We start from the raw sequence: 27,227 nt of genomic DNA on the forward strand, positions 1-27,227 counted from the left end.
TTAGGAGACTTGACTTTACTGGTAAGCTAGTTCTTCGGCACTGTATTGTGAGAAGTGTTTTTATGTTATTGGTCTTCGGGTTTTCTTACTGTTTATTTTAACATCAATACACAATCTTGACACTTTGATGTAGATTTTGGTCTTTTATGTAAATCACATATCAAATGCCATGACTTTGTAAATGCAACTGAATTGTCGTAAACCATACTGTGAAATGTCACTGAACCACTTTGTTTGATCACGAAACATTGATATATTTGGTCGTACTTTTCTAGTTCTCCTGAAGAAGAGATCAGTCGATCTCGAAATGCATTGGGATTCTCAACAAAATATTACAAATTGTAACTGTCTGTAATGACATGAAGTGAATATTTTGTTATCAAATGTAATTTTATAATTTTAGTTTTTTGAGCACTAAAACAAGCTACTATAACATGAGAATACATATCAAGATATGATTAAGCTGTTAAATCATTGTTAATTTGTTTGTATATTTACAGATTGTATATTGATAATTGATTGAAAAAAAGTTAGCAAAGTTTTCGGTTTGCACTAGCTGTGCAGACAGGGTCAAGTGATCAGTTTGACACTTGTATAACCTATACTAAGATAACAGGAGATTAGCTCCCTCCTCCCAGCCTGGCACGCCCAGTTTTAAACAGATTAAAATTGTGAGCGCAATTAACAGAAAGTATAGAACCACGAGTGCACAGTACAATCCCCCAAGTGTTCAACTGATCAACCATGAATCTTTTCAATGCCCTGCATGGGTCTGTAGAGAGGGTGAATAAAGTAGCGTTGACAAGATAGTTGGTTTCCAAATAAAGTTCAGAAGTTTATTACCAGATACAGGACCCACAACTGGCTAGGACAGGAGCTAGGCAAGAAGTGCATTGGAAGCTCCACATTGCAGAACGCCAATCATGACGTGGATATAATTACAAACTAAGGATTCCTTAAAGTTACAATACAACTAACTCAATACATTACTTGCATGCCACACATCCCGCTTTTTATATACCAAAGAAATAAGACATTTTCAATTAATTCCAATACATTGAAATACAGTGTGAACAGTTTTCTATTTAAGTATTGAATTACATAACGTAATCTCTTAAGCACACTGGAGCTGTTCTAATTATACTTCTATTCCTGTATGTCCCATCTCCTTCCCCTCTAAAAGCAAAGCCACTACCAGTTTGCTGACCAGAGCTGGAAGGGACAGGTATACAATCACCTTGACCTGACATGGTGGCCCTAGCTATATAATCAATACTGGTGGAATAGGGCCATGTCAAATTACCCATATCATACCAGTCATCGTTGGCAGCTCAACATTCGTTTTCTAGTTTATTATTTTTTCCTTCTTTATAAATTGTCTGCTTGCTCTTCTGTAAGTTTTATGAGGGAATTTTGATTCCATCATCCTCTATCTTGCAGTAGGACAGCCATACGAGATACATTTGTCATACCATTGTCATAATCACGCTTATAAATCTCCTGTTTCTTTTTTACCATATCCCTCACTTTACCTAAGTCAACATAAGATTGCGTGACTCTATCCAGTGACCAAGCAGGACTAAACTTGGAAATGGGTTTCCTACGGCTAAGAGGAATGTATGGTGAAACACCAATGGTGCTGTGCGGAGCGGTATTGTAATTCCAGATCTTTTGGTAAAGGAAACCAGCAATATCTAAACCATTAGCCACAGCAGTCTGTATACCTTCTTTCAGCATGTGATTTGCATGCTCAACAAGACTATTTGATGCTGGACTGTATAAAGGAACGAGAGAGTGCTTAACATCGACCTTTTTTAGGAATACTTCTACCTCCTGTGACACAAAATGTGACCCATTATTAGTGACTACCTCTTTAGTTGTCCCTTCAATGTAAAATAAATGCTGTAAAAATAGCATACCTGAACGCGAATCAGCATTCTTAACAAATGCAAAGTACACCCATTTGGAAAAATAGTCTATGGCAACTATGAGAAACTTTTTATCCTTTCCAAATACAGGAAATAGGCCATCAAAATCTAAGCCAATTTTCTGCCACGCCCCACTAGGCCACTGTACAGGACACAATGGCGCAGTGGAGGTTTTCCAGTGTTTATCAGAACAAAGGCACTAAGCACATTATTCAACATGAAGTATGACTTGACTATCAATTCCCGGCCACCGTATGTTTGTTTAATTTTGTTGACTGTGGCAGTAATTCCTAAATGCCCCTCATGTGCCAAGGAAATTATAGTACTTCTAAGATCCTTGCCGAAGTAATATGTCATTAGAAAAAGGACAATTCTGGAGCTACTTGAGCAAATGTTCTTTCTTCTAATGACAAATTCCTATCAGGTGGCCAACCTTTGATTAAAAATGTCTTCACATTCTTCAAACACTCATCCTTATCACTATTTGGAGACCATTCATCTTGAGTAATCCTTGAATTTTGGACAACATCCTCAATGGAAAATACACATTCATAATCCCCTTTATCCTTGCTGAGGTCACCCTCATGTTGTAAAGGAAGGTGTGAAAGGCAATCAGCCTGTACATTTTTTCCTCCTGGTAAGTATTCGACATCAAAGTTAAATTATTGTAATCTAGCTAGTAACCTTATTAGCCTAGAGGAAGACTTTTTGGCACAACTATCCCCTAGCATATAGATCAGAGGTTTGTGATCTCTGTGCAAGTGAAATTTTGTGCCCCAAATATACATTTTTCAACTGACCAAGAACATGCTAAGGCTTCTCTTTCAATAGTACTATAGTTCTGCTCAGCCTGATTAAATGTATGAGAGGCAAAAGCTATAGTACATTCTCGCCATTCACTATCTGGCTCAACACAGCACCTAATCCTTTGGCCCTGGCATCCACAGTAATTATGCTTTCCACATCGTAGGTTAAAGGTTTGATAGCAGGAGCATTGATGATTAAATTTGTAATAGAGAGAAAAGCACTTTGAGTGTCTTCTGACCAGACAAACTTTGCATTTAAAAAAAAAATACATTTCTGAGAGGCTGTACCTACAACGCATTGCCTTGTACGTACAAACCTGGCATAACACTCACTAAAGCCAAAGAATTCTCTTAACAAATCTTTGTCAGCAGGGACAGGTCCATTCCTGATGGCGTCAAGTAAGGAGGACTTAGGTTTGATACCTACTCCAGAAATGTTGTGACCTAGATAATCTACCTCTTGTGTGAGTAACGTCAAAATTTTTAATTAACAGTCATGCCATGCTTTTGCAACTTGTCCAAAACTTTGTTGAGAAGAACATAGTGTTGATCTAATGTGTCTGAGTGGATACGTTTTTCATCCTGAACATTCCCCAAAATTTGATCCATCAACCTTTGAAAAATGCTGGCAGCTGACACCAAACCAAAGAGCATTCTTCTATACATGTATACACCAAAAGGAGTGGCAAATGTAATCAGAGGTTGAGACTCGGCAGACAAGGGAATCTGGTGATACGCTGAACGTAAATCTATGGTGGTGAAACATGTACTACCCCCCCAATTTGGCCAACATATCATGAATCCTAGGCAAGGGGTGGCAATCCATGACAAAATTATGGTTAAGAACTCTTAAATCTGCACAAAAACGGATCTCACCGGAACTTTTGCGTGTGACTACAGCAGCTGAAACCCACTCAGAAGATTCAACTGGACAAATTATATCTTGAGAACACATTTGGTCTAATAATTTCTTTAAATCTTCTCTAACAGAGAGGGGTACTGGTCTCACCTTTTGGACAACAGGACAAGCATTGCTTTTGAGCTTAATAGTGTGTTCAAATCCTTTTGCAAATCCTACATCATCACTAAACACAGTATCATACTTCTTAAATAAGTTGTGTAGCCTTGGGTCATGTGGTTCAACATTACTAATAGAAGAGACAGGCAACTTTCCTAGAACCACTGGTTCGGAATGTCCAGGTCTAAGTATTATACCCAAACTAGCCTGATCTTGCCTTCCTAATATGTCATGTCCATTGAGTGAAACATACACCTTGGTGTGTATTTCCCTTCCTTTACATTTTATGGTGGCGGTCACATCCTAATTGGACAGGAGGGAACTCCGCAGGCCATGCGGAGGTTCCCTCCTCCTCTATGGTAGCGGACGGACTCAAGTCCGTCCGCGATCATAATGGGCCCTAAGATGGACAAATTCATCTAACTGATCATTAATGTTAGGAGGATGAGCTACACATCCTTAGCTGTTCAAGCAAGGTGACATAACGTGTATGTGTAAAGTTCACCTTTATCCAGAAGGCATGCATTAGTTCACTTAGCCACCAGACCCAGACAGGTACCATTGTAGAGTTCTTTCATAGTCACAATTTTACCATTTTTGGCAATGCTACAAAACGATTTATAAATATCTTTTAGCCTGAGCAAGCAGATTCTCATCCACATTTGAGATGCCCAAAACATTGCTTTTAGCTGTGCGTGGACCACCAGTGTCAAGGTCAAATCAGCTGAGTGTCATCAGTAGTATATGTGTAGAACAAAGCTCCTTTATCATTAAGTAACTAATGACATGGTTGAACATACACCACAGATAAGTCTAGCAGCATTCAGGAAAACTAAAGAAGACACAACGGGGTCCCATGTGGATTTAACCTCCAATGGCACAACAGAGTTAAAGCAAATAGACACAAAAGATACCAAACAGTAATTCGAAACTTCCAACACTCATACCACTTACCTAAGTCTAGCCAACAGGAGAACGTGCTCTGAAGTGCCCAATGCGGCCAAAATACAAAAACTCCACCCAGACAGGAATGGCTCTCTCTATTATCCAAGAACTCTATAATACCAGGTAGGTGATTAATGTCTTCACACCTTTTCGAAATCCAGGCTCAAAATCTACAATGCAAAATAAAGATGGAAAATTGTTATATTCCATTGAGATGCTGCCTGGAATGGCACATCTCTGTGATGCTGTGTAGATCCTAGCATGATGTCAGGTGTGGGTATAAAGCACTCTTGCTGTTCTTTGTACAATCCACTGGAAAATGGATTAGTTGAGCGCATTAACCACATGGTTAAGGGCACTATGCAATTAGCACATGGAGCAGGTTTGCCTGTGCTTGATTCTGTAAGTGGAATGCTTTGGGCATATCGCACTACTATGAACACTGTTTTAGGAAAGAGTCAATTTGCAATGATGCGGGGGCGGGAGGCTGGCACTAAATTACTTCCCTCATGGATGCGTGAAAAACCCATTGTGGGAGGCTCACATTGTGGCAAGTTGAGTGGTGAGAACAGACGTTTCGTTGATGTGAGGGCTTGGGTCAAAGTAAAACCTGGTGGCCATAGCAATTTCTTGAACAAATTTAAAGGACCCTTCAAAGTTAAGACTGTGGGAGGTAATTGGGTCAAGTTAACTAATGGTCAAACATGAAATTTGAGGCGGGTGGCATTATATCAAATGCGAGATTGCAAACATGTAGACAATTTAGAGGATAAGTCCGAATCTGAAGACTGTTCGCCATGGATGTTGATGGGTGATGATGAATTTTTTAGAGAACAGCCTGTTGTTCCTTCCTCCTGTGATAAGGTCATCGGGTCTGATGAACATGGTATGGGTGCAAGGAGGGAGATGGGTCTGGTGATGTATCTCGTGTATTGAGGGGAGCTGGTGAAAGAAGACTTCCAGCGTATTTGAGTGATTATGTTTCTTGATTTCACTTACATTTCACATGCATGTTACTATGTTTACTTTGTTTTTGTTCTTTCCTATTTTAATGTTTTTTTTCACATATTCTAGCATGGTTCTTATTTTTTTGTTTCTACCCTGTTTTACTGCAAAGGGGGAGATGTGTTATATTCCATTGAGATGCTGCCTGTAATGGCACATCTCTGTGATGCTGTGTAGATTCTAGCATGATAGCAAATCAAAAGGGAGAGAGAGGACTAGGTAAGCTAGTCCGGGTCCCCTGGTTATATGTAGAAATATCAATATAGGACTAGCTAGGTTGTGTTAGTGAGACTCAGGAGGTACATCTGTGGGCAAATCATAAGGTTTGGTCATGAAGCCCTCACACACCAACCTAGTTGGTGTCATGCTTCATCATCGGGCCCACCACAGTGACACCGAATGTGTCCCGGGTGTGCTGCGACTCCAGATTACTCCAGATTACTGAGGAGCTGGTATGCTTACTGAGTGTGCAGTGAGTGGTGAGTATGAACGTGAAAAGTTAAAAGCTATACAGGTGGTCCCAGTTCCCGAGGGTGAAAGGTAAATTTTAATATCTGAGCCCCTGTTAGCAAGATAAAAAGGCTTGTGGACGATGTGGAGTGTATTAAGAGCTCCTACGTCCTTTGTGGTCTACATGTTTCAGCCAGGCCTTTTGGTTAAAACTGGCTTTCCTCAGGACCAATGAGTATGTGTGGGTGAAAGTAAACTATATTAAGTGACTTGGTGTGTGGTAAAAAGTGTCGCACTCGCTAAGGTGCTGTACGTGTTAGAGGGGGATTCCCTCTGCTTTAACTTGCTACTTGCTGTTAAAGCCTCATGGGTCACTTGGCAGGGAGGGGAAGAAGACCGGTAGTTCCGATCAGCGTGCTCCTGCGACCTATCGTCCTGCTCCAGTGTCCCGGGACACTGGAGCAGGACGATAGGTCGCAGGAAGTTAAAGCAGAGGGAATCCCCCTCTAACACGTACAGCACCTTAGCGAGTGCGACACTTTTTACCACACACCAAGTCACTTAATATAGTTATATTATTTGATATTCCAATGGGCCTGAGTTTATCTAACATACTATCTCCTTCAATGTAACTCAGTCTTGCACATAACATAATAACTGTCAGTAATTTAGTCAGTAAATGTAACACATTATCTGTCGCACTATCACCCTATTGGTGACTCTGGTGCAGTCACTATTGCACAGTAGGTAATTGCATATATATATGAGTTTTATATCACGCTAGCTAGACCCAAAGGTCAGAGTGCTTCACAAAAGTAAATGTTCACATCAAAGATAACAAGTATAGACACTGCAGCTGAGTTGCATCATATAAAATCAGTGGTGAAGCAGGAGGGAGGAAGAATAATAAGGAAGGTCAACTTGATGGCCTGAATGATAGAGGACCAGCTGGTTGAGATGCCGGTTTAGGAGGACGTCCTTCAGTTGAGTAGGATGGTTAACTTCAGTTATAGTAAACGTAATGACTCCAATCTCTACTCTTCAATCCTCCAGCAACTGCCAACTCTCTCTGCCTCATGCCAACGTTCTAAATGAGCTTCTGTGTTCCCTCGACCTTCTAGAGGACAATAAGGGGTGGATGGGGGAAAACACAGGACGGGGAATAGGAGAGTCCATTATATATTTTCTGTAACCTCTGGGCTGGGCAAGGGTCCTGGCCATCATCACCCCACTCTGACCTACTTACTACAGGTTGCCTTTGCCCTCGGTCCATTTCAACATGAATTTGCAGACAGGAAGTGCTATACAACGTCTGTGGATACTTAAACCTTCCACGTGGTCTTAGCTTCTGTTCCCTTTTCCACATTTGGGTCAAGCCCCTGCAGGTTTACCCAAAACCAATAAAATAAGCACACTTGAGTTAGTCAATCATATCATAGTCTACAGAGTTTTGAAACTTCCAGTGAGCGAGATAAATCTGAGAAACTAAAAACATTTGTCTTCAGAAGCACATTTCCTGGTTGCAAGTTCCAGTAGATTACATACACACAAAGCTGTATTTGCCTAACTACGTTTCCAGTTTGTATACATTCCATCATTTCTGCTCTCTACTGTATGCGAGTTTTCATTCATGTGTTTTTTTCCAGATCGTTTTTACATCGCTTCCTTCGTGTATGCTTAATAGTGTGAGACTCCGTCCCAGGTTTTCCTCAGTACGGTCTCTGGACCCAGCCAGTGCAATGTTTAACATGATTCTCTGTCGCTCTCTCAGCCTCTTGCTGTGTCTGCTGCCAGGAATACTCGCATCCTGCCGCTGGCAGCGCGACACGAAGGGGAGCATGGGCGGGACAGCGCCCTAGTCCCACACGTCGGGCAAGCGGAGCCTGCAGCGCGCACCCCCCTGAGCCGCCCCCCCGGACAATAGCCAATGGGGTGGGCTCTCCTGTGGACGGAGGAGGCGCAATCCGGGGGATATATCCAGGCCCAGCAACTAGGCTCGGCCTTTCTTCCCGCGCCTGTCCTAGGCTGCTCTGCGCTGTTAGCGCTAGTCCGAGGCTGCTCCTCCGTGTTCGTCGTCGTAGGATTGGAGGTATGGGGCAGCATCCGCCTAGTCTCCCCCCGGCCTGATCCCTGGACATGCCCAGGTTGATTGGGCCCTGTGGTGTCAACCACGGGGGGGGCTGCGGCTTGCGGGTCGTTGGCCGCGGGTATGGGCTCGGCGGGTTGTGTCCATGAGGCGCGGGAAGAGCGGGGGTATGTAGCGATCCAGTGTCCCGTAGCCCATTATAGGATGGTAGAGCGCTTCCAGTAACATGCACATTATACATGTACAATACATTGTGTAAGTGGGTAATCACAGCAGTATACATAGTGTCATGTGACGGCGAGGGTCACACGGTACAGGAGTCCCATATCCTTCATAGTCCACGGTGGCACGTTAGCAGGATTCTAGTTATGAGCTGCAAGTAAAGCTACAACAAATACTAACTTAATAAGTCACCTGTTGTTACATGATGGCTTTTCACTGCAGGCATTAACGTATGCCTGCCATACCCATCGCTTTTAGTCAGCGGTCTTCCATTAGCAGCCCATAAAATCGTGCATTAACATGCAGAATGCAACAGAAAGCAAGGACCAAGCGAGGATGAGCGGCTCCTCTTGTAGACATTGACAGCTAATGCCAAGCAGCTTAATTCAAACTGCAGGATTCACAAGAGGTGGAGGGCCCTGGGCCAGGTACATATTAAGAGGGCGCCCTGAGTCAGTGAATTATGGGTTATTCAGGTCCCAAGGTGGCGAGAGCAATGTGGTGGTAACTAGTCCTGTTGTGAGTGGGACCTACCCTTGTAGCATAATTAAGTGCGTGCAGGTTCAGATGGGGCGTCACCATGCGACAACTGGGTATCCAGTATGTAATAAGGCACTTTGAGGCTCAAACAAGTACAGCACCCTGTGTACAAAGGTGTCTTTTCTACCTGTACCTACGCATCGCAGGTGCGGCTTCTGTAACTAAGGGCGCGTCTACGCAATCCTCAATAGAGGTGCGGCTGATGGAACTAAGGGCGTGTCCTAAGCACGGTTTTAAGTATCTCCATAGTGGTGTGGCAAAGGGGACTATGATAGAGGTGCATGAAACAAAAGGGGACTATGATAGAGGTGCACGAAACAGTGTCATAAAGTAGATAGGTGGGTGGGGGGCTCTGTCATCGACGGAAGCCTCCTCCAGAGCTGTGGCGGAGTACAGGGCGATCTGGAAGCAGATGGACAGTAGGGGTACCTCTGCGGCAGAAGGATACAGTCTAAATACCTCTGCCTGGCACAGTAGGGTGCCCGAGCCAAGAACCTGGAGCCGAGGGGGTTCCAGGAAACAGCGTCGGCGCCCCGTTAGTCCTTCGGGCGGTCAGGGGGCCTGAACCGACCGGGGGTGTGCCTCATCTCCCGCCCTGACAGGGGGGGCGGGAGTCTAACGAAATAAAGTGATAATGTACTGCACCGTCAGAGCATCGCCTCGCCGTGCAAGATGGCTCCTTGGGCATGCGGGTCAGCGAGAGGCTGCTGCATTGGATCGCCTGTAAGATGACCCACCTATCAGTACCTGTGTTGTACGCAAATAAACCTGCACCACTGGTTTCCCACAAATATGTCTCATGAGTTTCCTTGGTATGTAAGTGTAATGTGCGCAGGGCGAAGCAAGCACTGATGGTGTGGGCACTATGCTGCTGGCAGCGCGACACGAAGGGGAGCATGGGTGGGACAGCGCCGTAGTCCCACACATCGGGCAAGCGGAGCCTGCAGCGCGCACCCCCCTGAGCCGCCCCCCGGACAATAGCCAATGGGGTGGGCTCTCCTGTGGACGGAGGAGGCGCTTCCGGGGGATATATCCAGGCCCAGCAACTAGGCTCGGCCTTTCTTCCCGCACCTGTCCTAGGCTGCTCTGCGCTGTAACCCATCCTGAACCCTGACCCAGCTGCAGAGCGGTTGGCACAGTTTTTGAATACCTTAATGATCTTGTTTTATGTTGCAGGCGGAGTCACAGGGCGATCTGGAAGCAGATGGGCAGTAGGGGTACCTCTGCGGCAGAAGGATACAGTCTAAATACCTCTGCCTGGCACAGTAGGGTGCCCGAGCCAAGAACCTGGAGCCGTGGGGGTTCCAGGAAACAGCGTCGGCGCCCCGTTAGTCCTTCGGGCGGTCGGGGTGCCTGAACCGACCGGGGGTGTGCCTCATCTCCCGCCCTGACAGGGGGGGCGGGAGTCTAACGAAATAAAGTGTTAATGTACTGCACCGTCAGAGCATCGCCTCGCCGTGCAAGATGGCTCCTTGGGCATGCGGGTCAGCGAGAGGTCCTTTTGCTTTGCCTTCGGGCTGTGCCAGCAGGCCACAACCAAAATACCCTGCTCTCTTTGTGCTGACCGCCCCCCAGCCAACAGAGCCGCAGGTAGATAATTCAACACTGTTTCTGACAAGCTCCGGCTTCCTGGGTAGGGCCAGAGAGTCCAGAGCCACCAGCAGGTCAGCCCTCTCTCCCGCCAGCCCGGAGCCCCCAATAGACTGCACGCCCTGTTCTGGGGCCAAGTAGCCGCCGCCAAACAAAGTCCCCTGTAGGGCGAGGCGTTCACTGGCGGACTCGATCTCCACCCTGCCCATTCCAGCTCCCCCTCCAGTGCTCCAAAAATGGTCTGTATAAACAACTCCAATTCTGCATTGGACAGGTGTACCCCATCCGGTGCGTACAATTCTGCCCCACTGACTGGTTCAATCTCCATACTGATTTGTTAACTGACTTTGCCGGCGCTCCGTTCTCCCATACTTGACGCGAAATCACCTCTCACCATAATATTTTTGTGGCAGGCAACATGCTCATGACCACTGACAGAACGGAAAACAACGCTTCCTCCTTCCCGCTGGGATCATATCATTGCCTCCGGAATGATTCACCAGTATTTCAGGAACAAGCATACCCTGGGCAAGGGTGCCCCGCAGGTCGTTTGGTACTTCCGCTAGGCGCTGACCGCCTACCCCGACCCAGTGGTGGTTTCTTCCCTTTGAACTCTGAATTTTGACCTCACGTGAATTTTTGAAGTAGTGCCCTGCTCTGCGAATGAAAGAATGGCCACACCAGCATATTTGCGTTCCCTGGCATGGTCCACCTAGATCAAATTTAGAAATGGATACAATCAGCGGTTAGAACGGGGAAAGGGGCGTAATAACTGACTGCAGACTCATGCTAACTGGGGGCGTACATATCGTTCAAAGCATGTTGACTTCCAACGCCCCACTCTCTTAATGGTCTTCACTTGAAGGCCCAGGGCTGCCGCCGTCGTAGCTGCGCAATGAATGGGATGTAAAATGTGTTGTTTCCACCCCCAGACACTCCAAAGCCCGCTTGCATATCCTAGTGAACTGAAATCTGGTAAGAGGGATGCCATCGGCATGCAAAAATACTCTGCTATCCCCTCCAACCGGTCTAATCTGGAAGAAACTCTCGGCCAAGTTTACCGGGCAACACGCGGCTCCTGCCACTGAACCTAACCACCCCATGTTCACTTACCCAATGGGTCTGTCTTAGACCTCCACAATCTGACCTGCAGGGAATCCCTGTTCAGAATTACATCCTCCCAGTGTATGCCACCCTCCTTGTCTGACTTCGATGCCGGAAGCAGCTCCGAAATCCTAAAGGCCACAAAGAACGCTAATGAGTAAGGCAATCTGAGCAACTGCGTCTCGTAAGGTGAGAAGCAGATATGAGGCAGTACTTCCAAGATTTTTGTAAGCCTGCTAGCATCTATAGGCTTTCTATTGTCCTTCGCCCCAGGTGCTAAATGCTCCCATCCCTTCATTGCTCTTTCAACTCTTGGGTCTTTTGTGGGGTCCGCGACCCCCACTGAGCCCGCGTAGAATGTTATTTCTGAAAGTTGTCTCCTCACCATAGGTAGCGATTTGCCATTCCCTCTCTGATGTACTATGAATTCCAAGACACTTTGTGGTGAAAACCTCTCTACCGCCTCTGCCCCTTCTATGATAGCCAGATATGATTGCCACGACCTCTCATACATACTTTTGGTCTTGGGGGCCAATGATGCAGTTATCAACTCGGGAGCCGTGGGGCACCAAGCTTCCATAGACCCTCTGGGAAGTTCGTCATCTGTTTGTCTGCTTGCGGCCATCGGGCGCGAAACTCTGTCAACTTAAAACGGGACATGGCGAAGCATCCCAACACTAGTTCTTTCAATAAGCGCAGAACCCAGGTGCCTTTTGCCCTCTGATTTTTAATCGCCATCACCACTGACATGCTATCCAACCAAAATACAATATGCCTGTTCTTCAGAATGTCACCCCACAAATGCAGTGCCACAATAATCGGGAACAGCTCTAGAAAGGTAATATTGTGGGTGAGTCCTAACGTCACCCACTCTTCCGGCCAGTGCTGCATGCACCACCTGGTACCCAACACCGCCCCAAAACCCACACTGCATGCTGCATCTGTGTATAACTCCAACTCCCCATTGGGTTGGCTAGGCTGGTGCCATATTACTGTTCCATTGAACTCCCTCAGAAATTTATTCCAAATGGCTAAGTCCTCCCTGACATCCGCAGATAGCCTGATGTGATGATTTTTACCCCGCAAGCCAGACATAGCCCTTGCGATACTTCTAGAGAAGGCCCTGCCCATAGGTATCACCCTTAGCGCGAAATTCAGCTCTCCCACCAAGGCCTGTAATTAGTGAAGCGTCACCTTGCGTACTGACAAACAAGCCTCTATGGCAGCCCCCAAAGCAGCCACCTTCTCTTGGGGGAGTCTGCACACCCCCTCTCTGGGGTTGATTTCGATGCCTAGGAAAGTTAAGCGTGTCGTTGTCCCCTCTGTCTTTCTTGCGGCCAAAGGTACACCCAGTGCTTTTTGCCAGATGTTGGAAGCCCAGCAGGACCTTCCTGCATGCAGGGGAACCCTGTGATCCCAGAAAAAGGAAGTCGTCTAGATAGTGCACCACCTCAGCTGATGGTAGGAATTTCTGCACTGCCCACTCCAGAAACCTTCTGTACGTTTCAAACACCACGCACGCTATAGAGCACCCCATTGGCATGCAAAGGTCAATGAAGAACTCTCCTTCAAATGAGAAACCTAGAAGCCTAGTATCGTCCGAGTGCACTGGCAGGATGCGGAAAGCTGCTTCGATTTCTGATTTTGCCATTAACGCCCCCCTCCTAGTCTTTGCAGCTTCCGTATTGCCTTGTTAAAAGTGGTATAACGCACCGTACACAGCTCTGGGTCAATTTTGTCATTGACTGACAACCCTGGTGGGCTCGATAGGTTGTGGATCAAGTGGAATTTCCCTTTCTCTTTCTTCAGTACCAACCCCAATGGTGAGCATACAAGGTTGGGCCTTGGCAACTGTTGGAAGGGGCCCAACACCCTCCCCAATGATACTTCTTTTGTGATTTTTTGTCTAGCCACCTCTGGATTTTGGAGGACTGAGTGTTGGTTGCGTGGTGGAGTCGTGGATGGGGTAGCAGTGGATGGGATGCGAAAGCCAGAACTAAAGCCATGATGTAAAATCTGCGCCTCTTGTACCTTGTAATATTTACTAAGGAGATGTGTCAAGACGTGGAGCTGGATGGGTGTGGGTAAGTCCCTAGGGTGCTTGGGCGGGGCACCCCTTGGCCTGGGGTTGGGTGTGCGCAGGTTGCTCTTTTGGCCTCCCCACCTTTTTGAAGCATCTACTCTCTGGGTATCCTTGGACTCCACAGTAGGAACACAAGTGTTTAAACTTTCATGCTGTGCCCCGATTGCACTTGTTCTTATTGAACTGCCAGCAGGCCTTTTTTTATCCCCCGACCCCCTGTCCCCCTGTCCCCCGAAAGGGCTGGCTTGCCTTATTCACTGGCACTGTTGAGTAAAATACTGCATGCCATATGTTTATCTCATGCTGATCCCCCGCTACCTCGGGATGAACTGCTTTCATTTGTCGGAATTTGTTGTCATACTGGGAATTCTGGCGCTGCCCCATGAATCATAGACATGTAACTGATTAATTGGGCCACCACTGCGGGGTACCTCTCTACCATGATTGCCGCATATATAGCGAACCCTGTGACCCAATTCTTAATGGACCAATCAACCCATACTCTTTTTTGCTTCAGCTCTCCCTCCTTCCCAGTCCTGCTTTTCCCCGGGACCACCCCGGCGTTTATGAGATCAAAGACATCTACAAACTCCCCTCTGAATATTTTTTCCTTGGTCACCACTGGTACATGCAAATGGGGCTACCGCCATTGATGCCGGCCCATAAATCAGTGGGCTATGTGTGAGTAGTGGCTGCCCCGAGACCACTGACCCTATGGCTAAGGGCGGTGCCGCTAAGGCGACCACCATCCCTGCTGTCCCATTACTATTCACTGGCACCTGCGACATTGCCGCCACTACCACTGGCGATTGAGCCACACCCCCTGACTGTACCCACACTTGCGCTATCCCACTGCCCTGATGCGCTACCACCGGTGGAGCGGCCTGCACAGTGATTGGTGTTGGAGACCCTAGGCCCGTTGTGACTGGTAGCCCCACCGTCTGTGAAATGTTAGCGTTGAAGTGCCTGCCGGCGTAATGGGCCCGCTTGCCAGCCCGGGGGGGGGGGGGTAAGTTTGTCTGTTGTGCAGTGTCCTCCACCAAGGCTGTTTTGTCTAGCACCCCTGCCTCACCTGAGGTAGTGGCCTGAGAGTCCACAGATTTGTTGTGCTTGTCTGGTTGCGCGTCCTTGAACCTCTCCTGCGTCTCCCGTACATGCTTGGCCCTCTAATAATTCTGCCAGCGTGCGAAAGTCGTCTCTCGTGGCCGGGGCGTCCTTGCCCTTTCAAGCTTGTTTAGGAGGCATTCTGCACTAAAGAGAACAGATAAGCATTAGTCAGTATCCTCTGTCCATCCCACGTCCTTTGCCCTGGAACCAAAGTACACCACACCTCCAAACATGCCATTGTCTCGCCCCATGCATTTGACCAGGGCGCTGACCATACTTACTGCACCAGCGTCCCCTGTTAGACCCAAGCATGTGAAAACCACCTTAAAGAAGCCACACCGCCGCATGCCTCAGTTGTGCACGTGCATTGCTAGGGGTGCTGACCATACTTACTCGGCCAGCCTACCCCTACTAATCAAACCAGCCACTGCAACCCGTTACCCCAGGAACCACCCTGCTCCAGTCATGGCCCTGGTAATACTCACCATTACCCTGAAAGCACTGCCTACACCCCACAGGGTGTAATTGTGACTGCGCCGCCTCCGATGCGCTGTTACCCCGCGCAAAACCACTTATGATCTAATCCTAGCGCTGGCAATCACCGGTACTTCAAGTTCACCTCCAACCCCCCATCATTTCCATTGTGCACGTGACCGCTGTACCAGCGCCCATGGTCGCTCCCAGAGGTCTTATCATGGTTCACTGCCCCGACTACAGCGCCGCCTTTGCACTCAGTCCATGTAACTGACATTAATAGCTGAACACAACTTGCATGTAATGGTAATTAATTTATTTTTAAATAGCGACACACGTCTCTAATTAAAAGATGCGCTAATGCCCATTTTTTGATGCTCAATTTAGCGCGCCTACCAGGGCCCAAACTCACGACCTGCCGATCACCATTTTGTTCGTGCGTTTAACTCATTGAGGTCCCGCACTGGCGCTCAAGCCGAATGCCCCGTTCCCCTACTCCGCCTAGCGCCCCACTACATCGGCAATAAACTATGGGGGCATGGCTGCCCAATCCTCAGCTCCCCCCCATTGCCCATGCACCATATGTTCACCAAAAGGGGCGCCCATTACCACACAAATACCACGTGCTCCGAGCAATGATACCCCGCTATTCTCAAGGAGCGCCCGTTTACAGCCTCAGCACAACGGGCGCTGTGGGCGGCACCCGGCAGCCTTGCAACATAACCCGACCGGGTGACGCTCCGACTGCACCTCTGCGCCTCGACTCCACAGTCCCGGCTATCCCACTGCAGTGAGGTCCGTATTTACTACAGCTTTGACCCGCTGTATGTGCTTTCGCCTGGAACGGCAACAGGAACACTAACCAGGAAGGTAGGGGACGGGATACCCCCAGACGCCCACCCCCACTATTGCCGCCCAGCTGTAAGATTGACTAACGGGAAAGGGCAGCGAGTGTACCGTGTCCGCCCCCTCGTCATGCCTTATTCTCCGATGCTTCAAAACGAAGGAACATTCTATTCCTATGTCTCCTATGCTACTGTGAGGCCCTCTCACCTGCCGAAAGCTCGCACGACCGTCGATGTGGAATGCGGCCCCCCGCGTGTGACTTTTCCGCGGCTCTCTGATCTTCCCGCAGCCAAGTGGACAAAGAGGGCGGCGTTATTGCCCCTCTGATTTTTAAACCCCCCGCAAACATTGTTGTAAGGAAATGCATTTCAGGTCCCAAATTGTTCTCTTAGAGGCCCAGAATCCACACTATTTGTAGAAAATAGCGTAGTTTATTCCACAATTCAAGCTCAATATGATGTAATGGCTGGATTTTGGTGCAGGGATAATGACTAGAATCAGAGACGCTTTTATGCCCACTACAACATCTGTATTACTTGTAATGAGACCCTTACCGATGATACATTAGTGGCCTACTGGAGTCAGAAACCACGGGATAACTTGCCTATTTGGAACCATGAGTACAAAAATGAATGAATGCTCCATGGGGCAGCTTCAACATGCAGCCCCAGACATTTGTTGTTAACACTGAATTTATTAAAGAAACTGTGTAATGTCTTGGTGCTCTACTGTTCCTACCCCCACCAATGCCCAGTGGCACCGGCCGTGCGGTGGGAGGGAGGCAGGAGCTGCAGGGGGCCCCCTCAGCACAGGACCCTGGCCTGAGGCACCTAATCAAATCCGGAGCAGGGCTCCTCCTTGTACCTTGCAGGGGGGGCCCTCAAGTGTGTTACGCCACTGCCAATGCCATCTTTGATCTAAGAAGCTACATTTCCTCAACTGAGCCACACAGATACTAAGCTTTGGCAGGATAATGAGCTGCTGTTGGCATCTGTCTCGAGCCTGCTCCTCTCCGAGCTTAGGCTGCCTGGAAACTGCAATGACTGCCCCTTTGATTGACAACCTAATGCTTCCAGATGGTGAAGCAGCCTAGCTGCAGCTGCAATGGCAATGAACATTTTTAACATTCTAATACCGTGATAAGGAACAGGGAATGTGTGCACGTTTGTTCATGTGAGGGGTGACCAAAAGACATCGACTTTCCAGCTTTTAGACAGATTTTCAGTTTTCCAGAAACTTAATGAAATTTTGGGGTGAAAATCGAAAAGGTCCAGGCTAAATTCCATAGTTTGGCATACAGAAAATGTTTGTCACTTCCATTGAACTGTCAATATAAACTCATAATTTTGCAGAAATCTTCAGATATTTTGTGCAGTCTTTTGCATAGGCTTATTTTAAAAAGATTAGGCTGCTTTTACTTTTATTTAGAATACCTTTGTGAATTCGTGACATTTATTTTTGCATTTGTATAGTGCAGGCGCTGCTTTAAGTATGTCAATCTTTGCACCTTTCGGTAATCCAGGTACAACTTCTCAAACTTGTCATAAAAGGAAGCACCGACTTTTGGACATGTATTTTTAAGTTTTACATGTCCTGGGAGTGATACACTCTTCAATTAGTTTTTCACTACTGAAAAGCCTTCCTCTCCATAGGATAACATTGAAGTAATCTTATTGCATTTAATAATTAGTAACCTGTTCATGTTTGGTGTCTTTGGAATTGTAATAAAAATTCCCTTTTAATTAAATCTAAAAAGGAATTAGAATTAGTAAAATGCCACTTTTAGAAAGTTGACATTTTCCTGCATCAGCCATTTAGTACCAGCAATCTATGGGTCACATGACTGGGTGTAGCTGACAGTTGGGTTCTTGTATTCCTCCTAGACAACCCCACACACTAGAGAGCTTAGGTGTGCCTGAATGGGCCACAACTGGCAGGAGGGGAGGGTGGAGCTAGGCACAGCCCTTCTTACACTTGAATAAATAGGCTGTGTCCTGCTTCCACACCAAGGGCTGGATACCCTCGGTAGTTAGTCTGGAGCTAGGCAGGAGAGGTAGGACGCCCGTGCACTTCAAAGAAAAACCTATAGAAGTATCTCCCAATTTCAAAAGAGGCACCTGATATAAATTTTGGACTTCAGACATCAACACTTTAGTACACTTTTGGTCCTGCGGAAACTTTGCCAGGAAGAAGGACTTCTCTGCTGCTAAATGAGCTGCCACTCCGCTGTACTGCTGCCTTGCTGGATTGTTACTCTGCTCCCCTTCTGCCTGAGTCAGGGGGGTTTGGACCTGAACCCAGGACTCCCAAAGTGACCCCATTGGATAGCCTGATAGCCTCCTGTTCTGATTCACAGGGACATAATAGGCTCCCAACCACATACACCAACACCCACATCCAGCTGGTGCAAGCCCCTGACCCCAAATGGAACCCCTCATGTCCTGGAACCTTGGTGTGGCCTCAGAGAGGTTGAATTTAAGTTTTTGGGCTTTTCGTGACCGCCCTGAGATCTTATCACTTGAACAGCCTGCCAATGTGATGTTCCATCAATTTGACTCTTTGCGGTACAGCATCGCTCTCAGAGAAAGCCACCATGAAGCTCAGGCAAGCCCTCACGACCACAACAGGATCTTTGCGCTACAGCAAGAACCAGCTGTGATGTCACGGGAAGAAAGTCAGAGAACATGAAAAATGACTCCAAAGACAGCAGACGACCAGTGACCGGGGAAGACGACATGTTAGCACCTCTAACGGACAATTATATTGGAACTATCATCGTGGATTGGGATCAGGGACAACACCCTTGAGTAGCCCAAACAGCCATAAACTGCAGGCGGGGAGGGGGCCCTGGCACGCCACTTGTGGATGGTCACCCCCTCACTTCTCCCATGTCTGTATCTGGGACAAGAGAATGGATGACACTTTACGTACTTGTTGTTGATGATGGACGTATGACGGATGCGTATTTGCCCTAGGGTGAATGAGTTGGGTATCATTGTTCGAGTTTGCACAGCCTGAACGCTGCAGCTTTCAGAAAGTGGTCAAAGGTGCTTCTCACTAAATTACATCTTGTCGAACATCCCACCTGAGATGCGTGACACAACATCGGGACAAGACACCCCTGATGACAAAGAGGGGGGCCGCCACACATTTTCACCATATCTACCACACAAATAGCTACTTGTTAATAACCTGGAATGTACGTGGCATGAGCACCCTGTCAAACAGCCACAAAGGCCTGACCTATTTTAAGCAACAGGGATTAAAATTGCGATGTTGCAGCAAAGATGGAGAGGACAGATTTATGCCACAGGTTTCTCTCCATATGCTGGAGGATCCCTCATCCGGTTGCAAGGATGGATACCATTCAAGTTAGCCTCTACCCACATAGACAGAGAGCGTCGCTACACCTTTGCCCTGGGGAGACCGGATGGGGTACCTGTTTTACTAGGCAGCACCTATGCACCAAATACGGGCCAGGCCCAGTTTCTTACCGTCCTTGCACCTTTCTTGTCCAACAAATGTACCTGACACGAATTCTTGGAGGGAATTACAATTGCATGGCCAATGTCCGTACTGACTGCTCCACCCCACATCTTCCTGAACCACCCATGATCCAACTAGTGCACAACTTCAGTGCTTGGCTGACACATTGGGGGCTGGAGCATACTGTAGGGATTCATAACGGGGCTCAAAGGAAGTCTTCTTTTTACTCTCCTGTCCATAACTTCCACGTCTGACTTGATCACATTTGGTGCTCACTGCAGCTCAGTAACACGACTGTATATGTGAAGTATTTCTGTCACACTCTGTCCGACCATAATCCGTTACTGGGCTGGAGCCGATGTGTAGGTCCCATCTTGACATGGAAATTCCTGGTGTGCTTCGGGGCCCTCTAGCGAATGCCTTCTGCAACTATTTTGACCACAACGACTATTGCCCAGACTCACGGAGCACTGAATTGGAGGCCCTTAATTAGTGGTCTGTGGACACTGCATTGGCCAGTCTTTGGGGGTGAGGAAATCATTGCAATCTGAACTAGCAGCCCTTGAATCGTCAATTTGCAGACTGGAGCAGAAAACCCCAAATAGGTGGCCAGCTGATGCGGCCCTTCAGGTCAAGCAGCGGCGACACGCTGAGGTTCAGGACTACTCTGATCTTATTCCTACAGAGAGTATATAACAATGTCCCACGTGGAGGGTGGCAGAGTGGGCAGGATACTGTTTTGGCTTCACTCATATGTGAAGAGGCTAAACAATCAAAACGAAAGAAAAGGGCCTGAGGGAATATTTAAAGACCTTGCATGGATATACTCCCCATACATAGCACACACAAACCTACCCACGGGTCACGACAAACATACAATAAACTGAAGAGAGTCTGAAGGAACAGAATTTACCTCACTAACATGTGGAAACTTATTAATGTCCTTAAGGAAATGGGAAGACCTAATCATATGTATGGATTCCCATCAGTCACCAGTGGTGCCATACTTTGTCATCATATGGGTCTCCTCCTGGTGTCACTGTAGTGACTCTAAGGGCTCAACCCCTCTCAAGTAAAGGAGGGAGGTAACTCGTGGATGATACAATTAGGACCTGTGGATCTGTCCTAAAAAACTCACGAGTAACTAAGTGACCTACAGACGTGAACAGCTGTTAAACGTGATAGGAAAAGATGCAGTGCGAAAAACGTGAATTAAAACTGGGCAATGAGAGAAAAGACTGTTTAATGGTATCTCTCAGTGCTCAAGGCTAAAAACTGTGCAATAAGACAGCTTTCAACAAATAACTGTCGTGATGATTAACGGGGTCAACATGGTTCAGCAAATGAGGAAAAAGATTGACCTCTGCCTTCTTCAGGACCTCAATAATATTGCTACTGCAACGTGCAAAAAATAATAATAATACTCAGTGAAATATACAGGTTGGAAATAATACAACCATATCACCTGGAATCCTAGGTAAACACCAAGTCCTCTGTGGGTGGCGTAGTGCAAATAACCACTGTAACATAAAACAAATCATGTCTTTAGACATCTTTCCCTTGTCTGTGAGGTAAATACATGTAAATATTCAGAATTCTCAACATCCTAGCTCTACTTAGTGTCAATTGATTCTAGCACTGATGAATCTCACCATAATGTGCCTCATTACTCAAAAATAAACAACCATTCCATGCTTACCCGTCAAGCATGAAGATCAAACGTCGCCTCACCTGGCTGCGGCTCAGGGAGAAATAGCACAGCTCTTTAAATTACAAGAAATAAACATGACCACTATGCTTACAGTGCCCTGCTCACCTTGTGTTACCTTGACTCATCAGTTAAAAATTGCATCAGCTATACGTTCACAAGGGACACATACAACACACTAAACTTATACATGTCAGAACAAGCTGTAGGCTATAGTGTGCGATAATGAATAAAGCATATCAACTCATTTGTTGTTTGCTACTCATGCCATCATTATGTTCCAGAACACTTACACACCTTATACTGGTCTATCAAGCGATATCCATTGCTCCCACCCATCTAAGGGCTGCATCAAAAACAATACTCTGTACTTGAACTTGCGGAGTCTATACTAAAAATTGCAGACAGTTATGTATACAGACTCTCAAAAAATAATTAACACAAATATACCACCCTAGCGGTGTGGATGTAATATTTGCCCTGAATACTGCGTTTATATCTGGGTTCTCAAAAACAGTAACACAATAACACGCACTCACCTGGCATACTGTATGAACCAGGAAGTTTAACTTTTCTGTATGGCATAGTGCACGAGCCCCCACATATATCAGCCGCTCGCCACAGCTAAAGAGCACCTTTCCCTACCTGTCCTTCGGTACTCCAGGCGGTTGTCTGTCCCGTCTTGGGGAGGTGTTTACCCTCAATGACCGCCATTATTTTCAGCAATCGTCGTGGAGTCTACGTCATCCTGCGTCCAATCACGTGATCGCGCCGCAGGCCGTCCAAGGGACTTCTGGGGGATGTAGTTTGATTCCTTCTGTCATTCCGACCTATGCACTGCTGTATGGCAAAAACTTTATTGCCAAACTATAATGCCGTAAATTGAAAACGGCCCCATTCATGCCATATTTATCAAAATACGTGCAATACTACTATCCGAAAGTGCAGTGCGTTATAAGTGTTACTGCATGCCTTGAGCCTATAAATAAACCGGGCATCAGTCTACATGATACCCAGGTGCTGTGTCTGACCATATGTAACTATACTCATGGTGCAATATCAATAATCACAAAATCTTGCTCATGTTGGGTGAACCGCTGATCATGATGGTAGAAAAGCCCAAAAAACAGACAAATATTTAGCCTGCTAGTCTCTTGATATATCATATCATTTAATCACTCAATGTGCCATTAACACATAATCAGAGCACAAAGACATATTGTAACTGGGGTCTGCAGACAAACGGCTTGGAAAGACACTGCCATTTCTCGATGTAAAACCGTATCAGGCAATATGCATCCTCATGAGACTGCATATTGACTCCCCATGCATACATATGTTGAATATTTTGTATGAGACTTATAAAACTACTAGCAGCCCGTCCCGACGTTGTCCAGGAGCAATTAGGCTTCAGGGCCCCCGCCCGCCCCGATGTTGTCCGTGGGTTCCCCGGAGCCTTCCTCCATATATTGCAGTATTATACCTCTATGTTTACTTTGTAAGCTTTTGTAGCAGCCCTTCCCAACGTTGTCCGGGAGCAATTAGGTTTCAGGGCCCCCGCCCGCCCCGACGTTGTCCGTGGGTCCCCTGGAGCCTTCCTCCATATATTGCAGTATTATACCTCTATGTTTACTTTGTACGCTTTTGTAACCTGCACACGTAACTTTTTCCTCCTGTAATGCACCATTTGGCTCACTTTTTTAATGCTCCGGTTGCTTCCTTTTGCTATCTGCACACGTCACTTTTTCCTCCTATACCTCTATGTTTACTTTCTATGCTTTTGTAACCTGCACACGTATCTTTTCCTCCTGTAATGCACCATTTGGCTCACTTTTATAATGCTCCGTTTGCTTCCTCTTGCTCACGATGTACGCTTTTGTAACCTGCACACGTAACTTTTTCCTCCAGTAATGCACCGTTTGGCTCACATTTGTAATGCTCCGTTTGCTTCCTCTTGTTCACGATTTTCATTTTTGCTTCATTTTTCCGCCGCTCACCGCTCCTAAATAAATAAATAAATAAACTACCTCATCCGCCGCTCACTGCTCCTCCCCGCCTGTCCGTCGCTCCTCACCGCCTGTCCGCTGCTCCTCACCGCCTGTCCGCCGCTCCTCACGGCACCTCCCCGCGCCATGTCCGCTGGTCCTCCTCGCGCTCCTGGACGCCGCTCCTCCCCGCGCTCCTCACGTCGGGCACGCACGTCGCGGCCGGCGCTTCTTCCAAGGGACTACTTTTTTTTCGGTAAATTTTTTAAATAACGTATATTTATTACGTTTATATAGCCTATGTCCATCTGCACACCCTGACGATTACAATGATGTATCGGGTGTGTGGATTGGCGCTGTGGTTCCCGAGTTTACCCGCCTCAAAGGTTCAAAGTTCTTCCTTTATAATAGTAGTATAGATAAGTCTGGATTGATCTCACAATAACACCCACAGTATTTCATCATTTAAACCATGTTTGTCACTTCCTAGTTTGAAAACCCATTTCTGTTCTTTTGTCAGTAAGAATTTTGAAGAATCAGTGATGTGGTCACGGATGAATGGTTGCTCTAGAAACGTCCATTGAAAATCAGTTGGACCGTGATTGGCCTCTAGAAAGTGGCTGGTCAGTCTAGTCGACTGTTTCTTACACCTCACGGTACTCTTGTGATCTGAAATTCTCAACTTCACCTTCCGGGTAGTCATGCCCACATATTTCAACTTACAGGGACATGTCATCATGTATATATAAGTCTGTCACTGTTACAATTTGTGAATTTATTTTGTACCCATGGGCGGCTAGTACCTATGTCAATCGTAAGGGACTTTTGTGTCTGAGGGCATGTCACACATGTTCCGCATTGATAATGACCCTGTACCACAGGAGAGTCCCATAGAGTATCCACTTGATAGGGAATCTTACTTCTTGGTCTCGTGTGGACCAACTGATCTCTCAAGTTTGTGTTTCTTTTAAAAGAGAAAAGAGGTAATGGAATTAGGTCTTGATCAATATTCAATATAGATAATTTTTTCCTCACACTCTTCTGCATGTCGTTTGACATTGGGCTAAATGTCTTGACAAAAGTGAATTGGGAGAGTTCTACCTTTGGTGCCGGAGGTTCCAAAAGGGCTTCTCTGTTAGCTCGCTTCAAAGAATGACGTACCAGTATCTTAGGGTATTTTCGAGCACATAGTTGTGAAGCAAATGATGTCGCATGTTTTTCAAACCTTTCTTTAGTGGACCAATTTCTCTACATCCTAAGAAACTGGCCATATGGAAGATTATCCCTCAAGGACTTCGGATGATGGCTGTCATAGCATAGCAACAAGTTCCTAGACATTGGATTCCTATACAATTCAGCCTCAAGACCTGTAGGTGTGGCTACAATCAATAAATCCAGGAAAGCTAATTTGTGCTTGTCATATTCCACAGTAAATTTCAAAAAATCGTTTCTGCTGTTCAGCCATGTTAGGAATCGGTCTATAGACTCAATCTCTCCTCGCCAAATCACGAGGACGTCATCTATATAGCATCTCCAAAGAGGCACTGATTCACGAAAGGGATTGGTCGATGTTAAGATATGTTCTTGCTCGAAGCCATGCACATATAAATTTGCTAGGCTAGGAGCAAAAACACTTCCCATGCACGTACCAGAGGTCTGCAAATAGATTATGGGGCAGATGTATCAAGCTGTTTTTATGTCGCAAATGCTGCAAATCGCAATTTCGCAGCGTTTGCGACAAAATAAAGTGTAACTGGCATGTATCAAAAAAAGTGCGAGAAGTGTTTTTCTGAGGTTTTGTTTGCGATTCCTTATTTTGCATGCTCTTAGTTGTGCGAATTTCGCAAACAAGAAATCGCAGCTTAAGAAATCGCAACAGGATGTATGAAAAAATCTCAAATTGCAATTTTCAAAAAATGGCAAAATAAGTAATCGCAATTAACACCAAATAGAAGCAGGTGGTAAAAGAAAAAAAGTATAAAAAGGCACCCAGAATGCATTATTTTAAATTCCAAAATGGCTGGACTATACCTGATTGCCAGGAGGCTGCGTATTCAAGCTCTTGCCCAGAGGAGCCAGAGACAGGAGAGACTCTTCAGAATACGCATTACGCTGTTCCAGCAGACTCAGGAGGAGATATATGACAAACACAGACTTCATCCACACACCATTTTGGACCTCATTAATGAATTGGAACCTTTTTTGGAACATCCTACAGACAGGACACAATCAATCCCAACACATGTGCAGGTATTGTGTTCACTGCACCTTTTGGCTTCAGGGTCTTTTCAAAGTGTCATTGCAGAGGTCGGTGGAGTGTCACAAAGTGCCCTATCACGCTTCTTTCATGTGTTTCTGGATGCAATGCTGAGAAGACTCCAACATCATATATATTTCTCAAATACACAACAAGTCTTACAGGAAACAAAGTTGGATTTCTATCAAATCGCACGCTTTCCACATGTGATTGGATGCATTGACGGAACTCATATTGCTATCACTCCACCTGCAGCCACAGAATATGTATTTCGTAATAGAAAAAGCTACCCCTCTCTCAACATCTAGATCATATGCAATGCCAAATACATTATCAGTGACATTGTGGCAAAGTATCCAGGGAGCACACATGACTCCTTTATCTTCAGACATAGCGCAATTCATAGACGTCTGAGTCATGGTCAGTTTGGAGACGGATACCTGCTAGGTGAGTAACACTCATGCAAACATCCATCCATCCATCCATCTATCTATCCATCATTTGAAAATGGAACATACAGGTACATTTTTTTTTTCTCTCACATGCAGGTGATAGTGCCTATGCAGTGCGTGATTTCATTCTAACACCATACTTGAATCCTGCAAATGCAAGTAAAAGACGGTACAACAGGGCACACCGGTCTACACGTGGGGTCATTGAACGTACATTTGGAATTTTAAAAAGCCTTTTCAGATGCATACACAAAAGTGGAGGAGCTTTGCAATATAGTCCTGAAAACAGTTGTAAAATTGTTATAACATGTGCAATGCTGCACAACATGGCCATGCACAAAGGCACAGACATTGAAGTGAGTGAGTCTGACTCATCTGATGATGATGACATACCTCCAACCTAGAATGGCTGTAGCAGGAGCTGTAGCAATGGCTGGCCGACAAAGAAGGACAGAGATTACACAAAATTATTTTTAGGTAAGAAAAGCCAAACTACAGACTCATGTTTGCAATTGTTGTTTTAATCCACAACAGACAAACCATAGAGCATTGGGAACACATCTGAAATTTAAAAAGAAGGAAATGAAAATAGCCATAAGTGTAACAGAAAGAAAGCTTCCACAATGCAGTAATGCTGAATAAATTGCTATTCTAAATGTTACTTCTTGCGCAGGCGGCTTGAAGCAGGTTGCTCCTGTGATTGCATGCCTTCTTGTTCAGGTCTTGTACTAGCACGCCTTCCACTTCTGAGTTGGGTCAATTGAGTTGTTGGAGTGGGGTTCCTACTGCTCCTACTGGAGGTGTCCTGACTATCAGCTGAGCCAAGGAGAGCGCTTGCGCCAGAGTTTGATGTTTGCATGATTTCTAGCACAAAGGTCATTTTGTCCAAGCTTTTAGCCATGTCACGTGTGCAGTCGCTCATTTCACGCTGCATGCTGATGCTTCGCCTGGTGAAATTGCTAGTGACAGCACAAAGCCTGTTAATTGCCTTTGTGTACCCAAGCATCCTCACATGAGCTGTCTGTGTAGCCCTATTGCGCGCACTTTCTGTGCGGTCAAGGGTCAGGCAGAGTTTTTCTATTGATGCAGCCAAAAAATCGCAATTAAGGACTCGCAAAACAGATTGTTGATACAT

The 27,227-nt window shown here is 46.2% G+C and overlaps 1 long non-coding RNA gene across 2 annotated transcripts in view; it reads right to left on the minus strand.

Annotated features, from left to right (window-relative positions):
* Positions 1-22,127, minus strand: part of LOC144770050 (uncharacterized) — a 118,813-nt gene extending 96,686 nt beyond the window's left edge. For both annotated transcript variants that reach the window (XR_013598778.1, XR_013598777.1), the window contains exons 1-4: positions 22,044-22,127; positions 21,156-21,210; positions 14,850-15,028; positions 4,707-4,867 (exon numbers count right to left, since the gene is read on the minus strand). This is a non-coding gene — a long non-coding RNA (uncharacterized LOC144770050). The remainder of the gene's footprint in view (positions 1-4,706; positions 4,868-14,849; positions 15,029-21,155; positions 21,211-22,043) is intronic.
* Positions 22,128-27,227: the final 5,100 nt, after the last annotated feature.

Source organism: Lissotriton helveticus, chromosome 7 (assembly GCF_964261635.1).
Source record: "Lissotriton helveticus chromosome 7, aLisHel1.1, whole genome shotgun sequence".
Taxonomy (NCBI): Eukaryota; Metazoa; Chordata; class Amphibia; order Caudata; family Salamandridae; genus Lissotriton; species Lissotriton helveticus.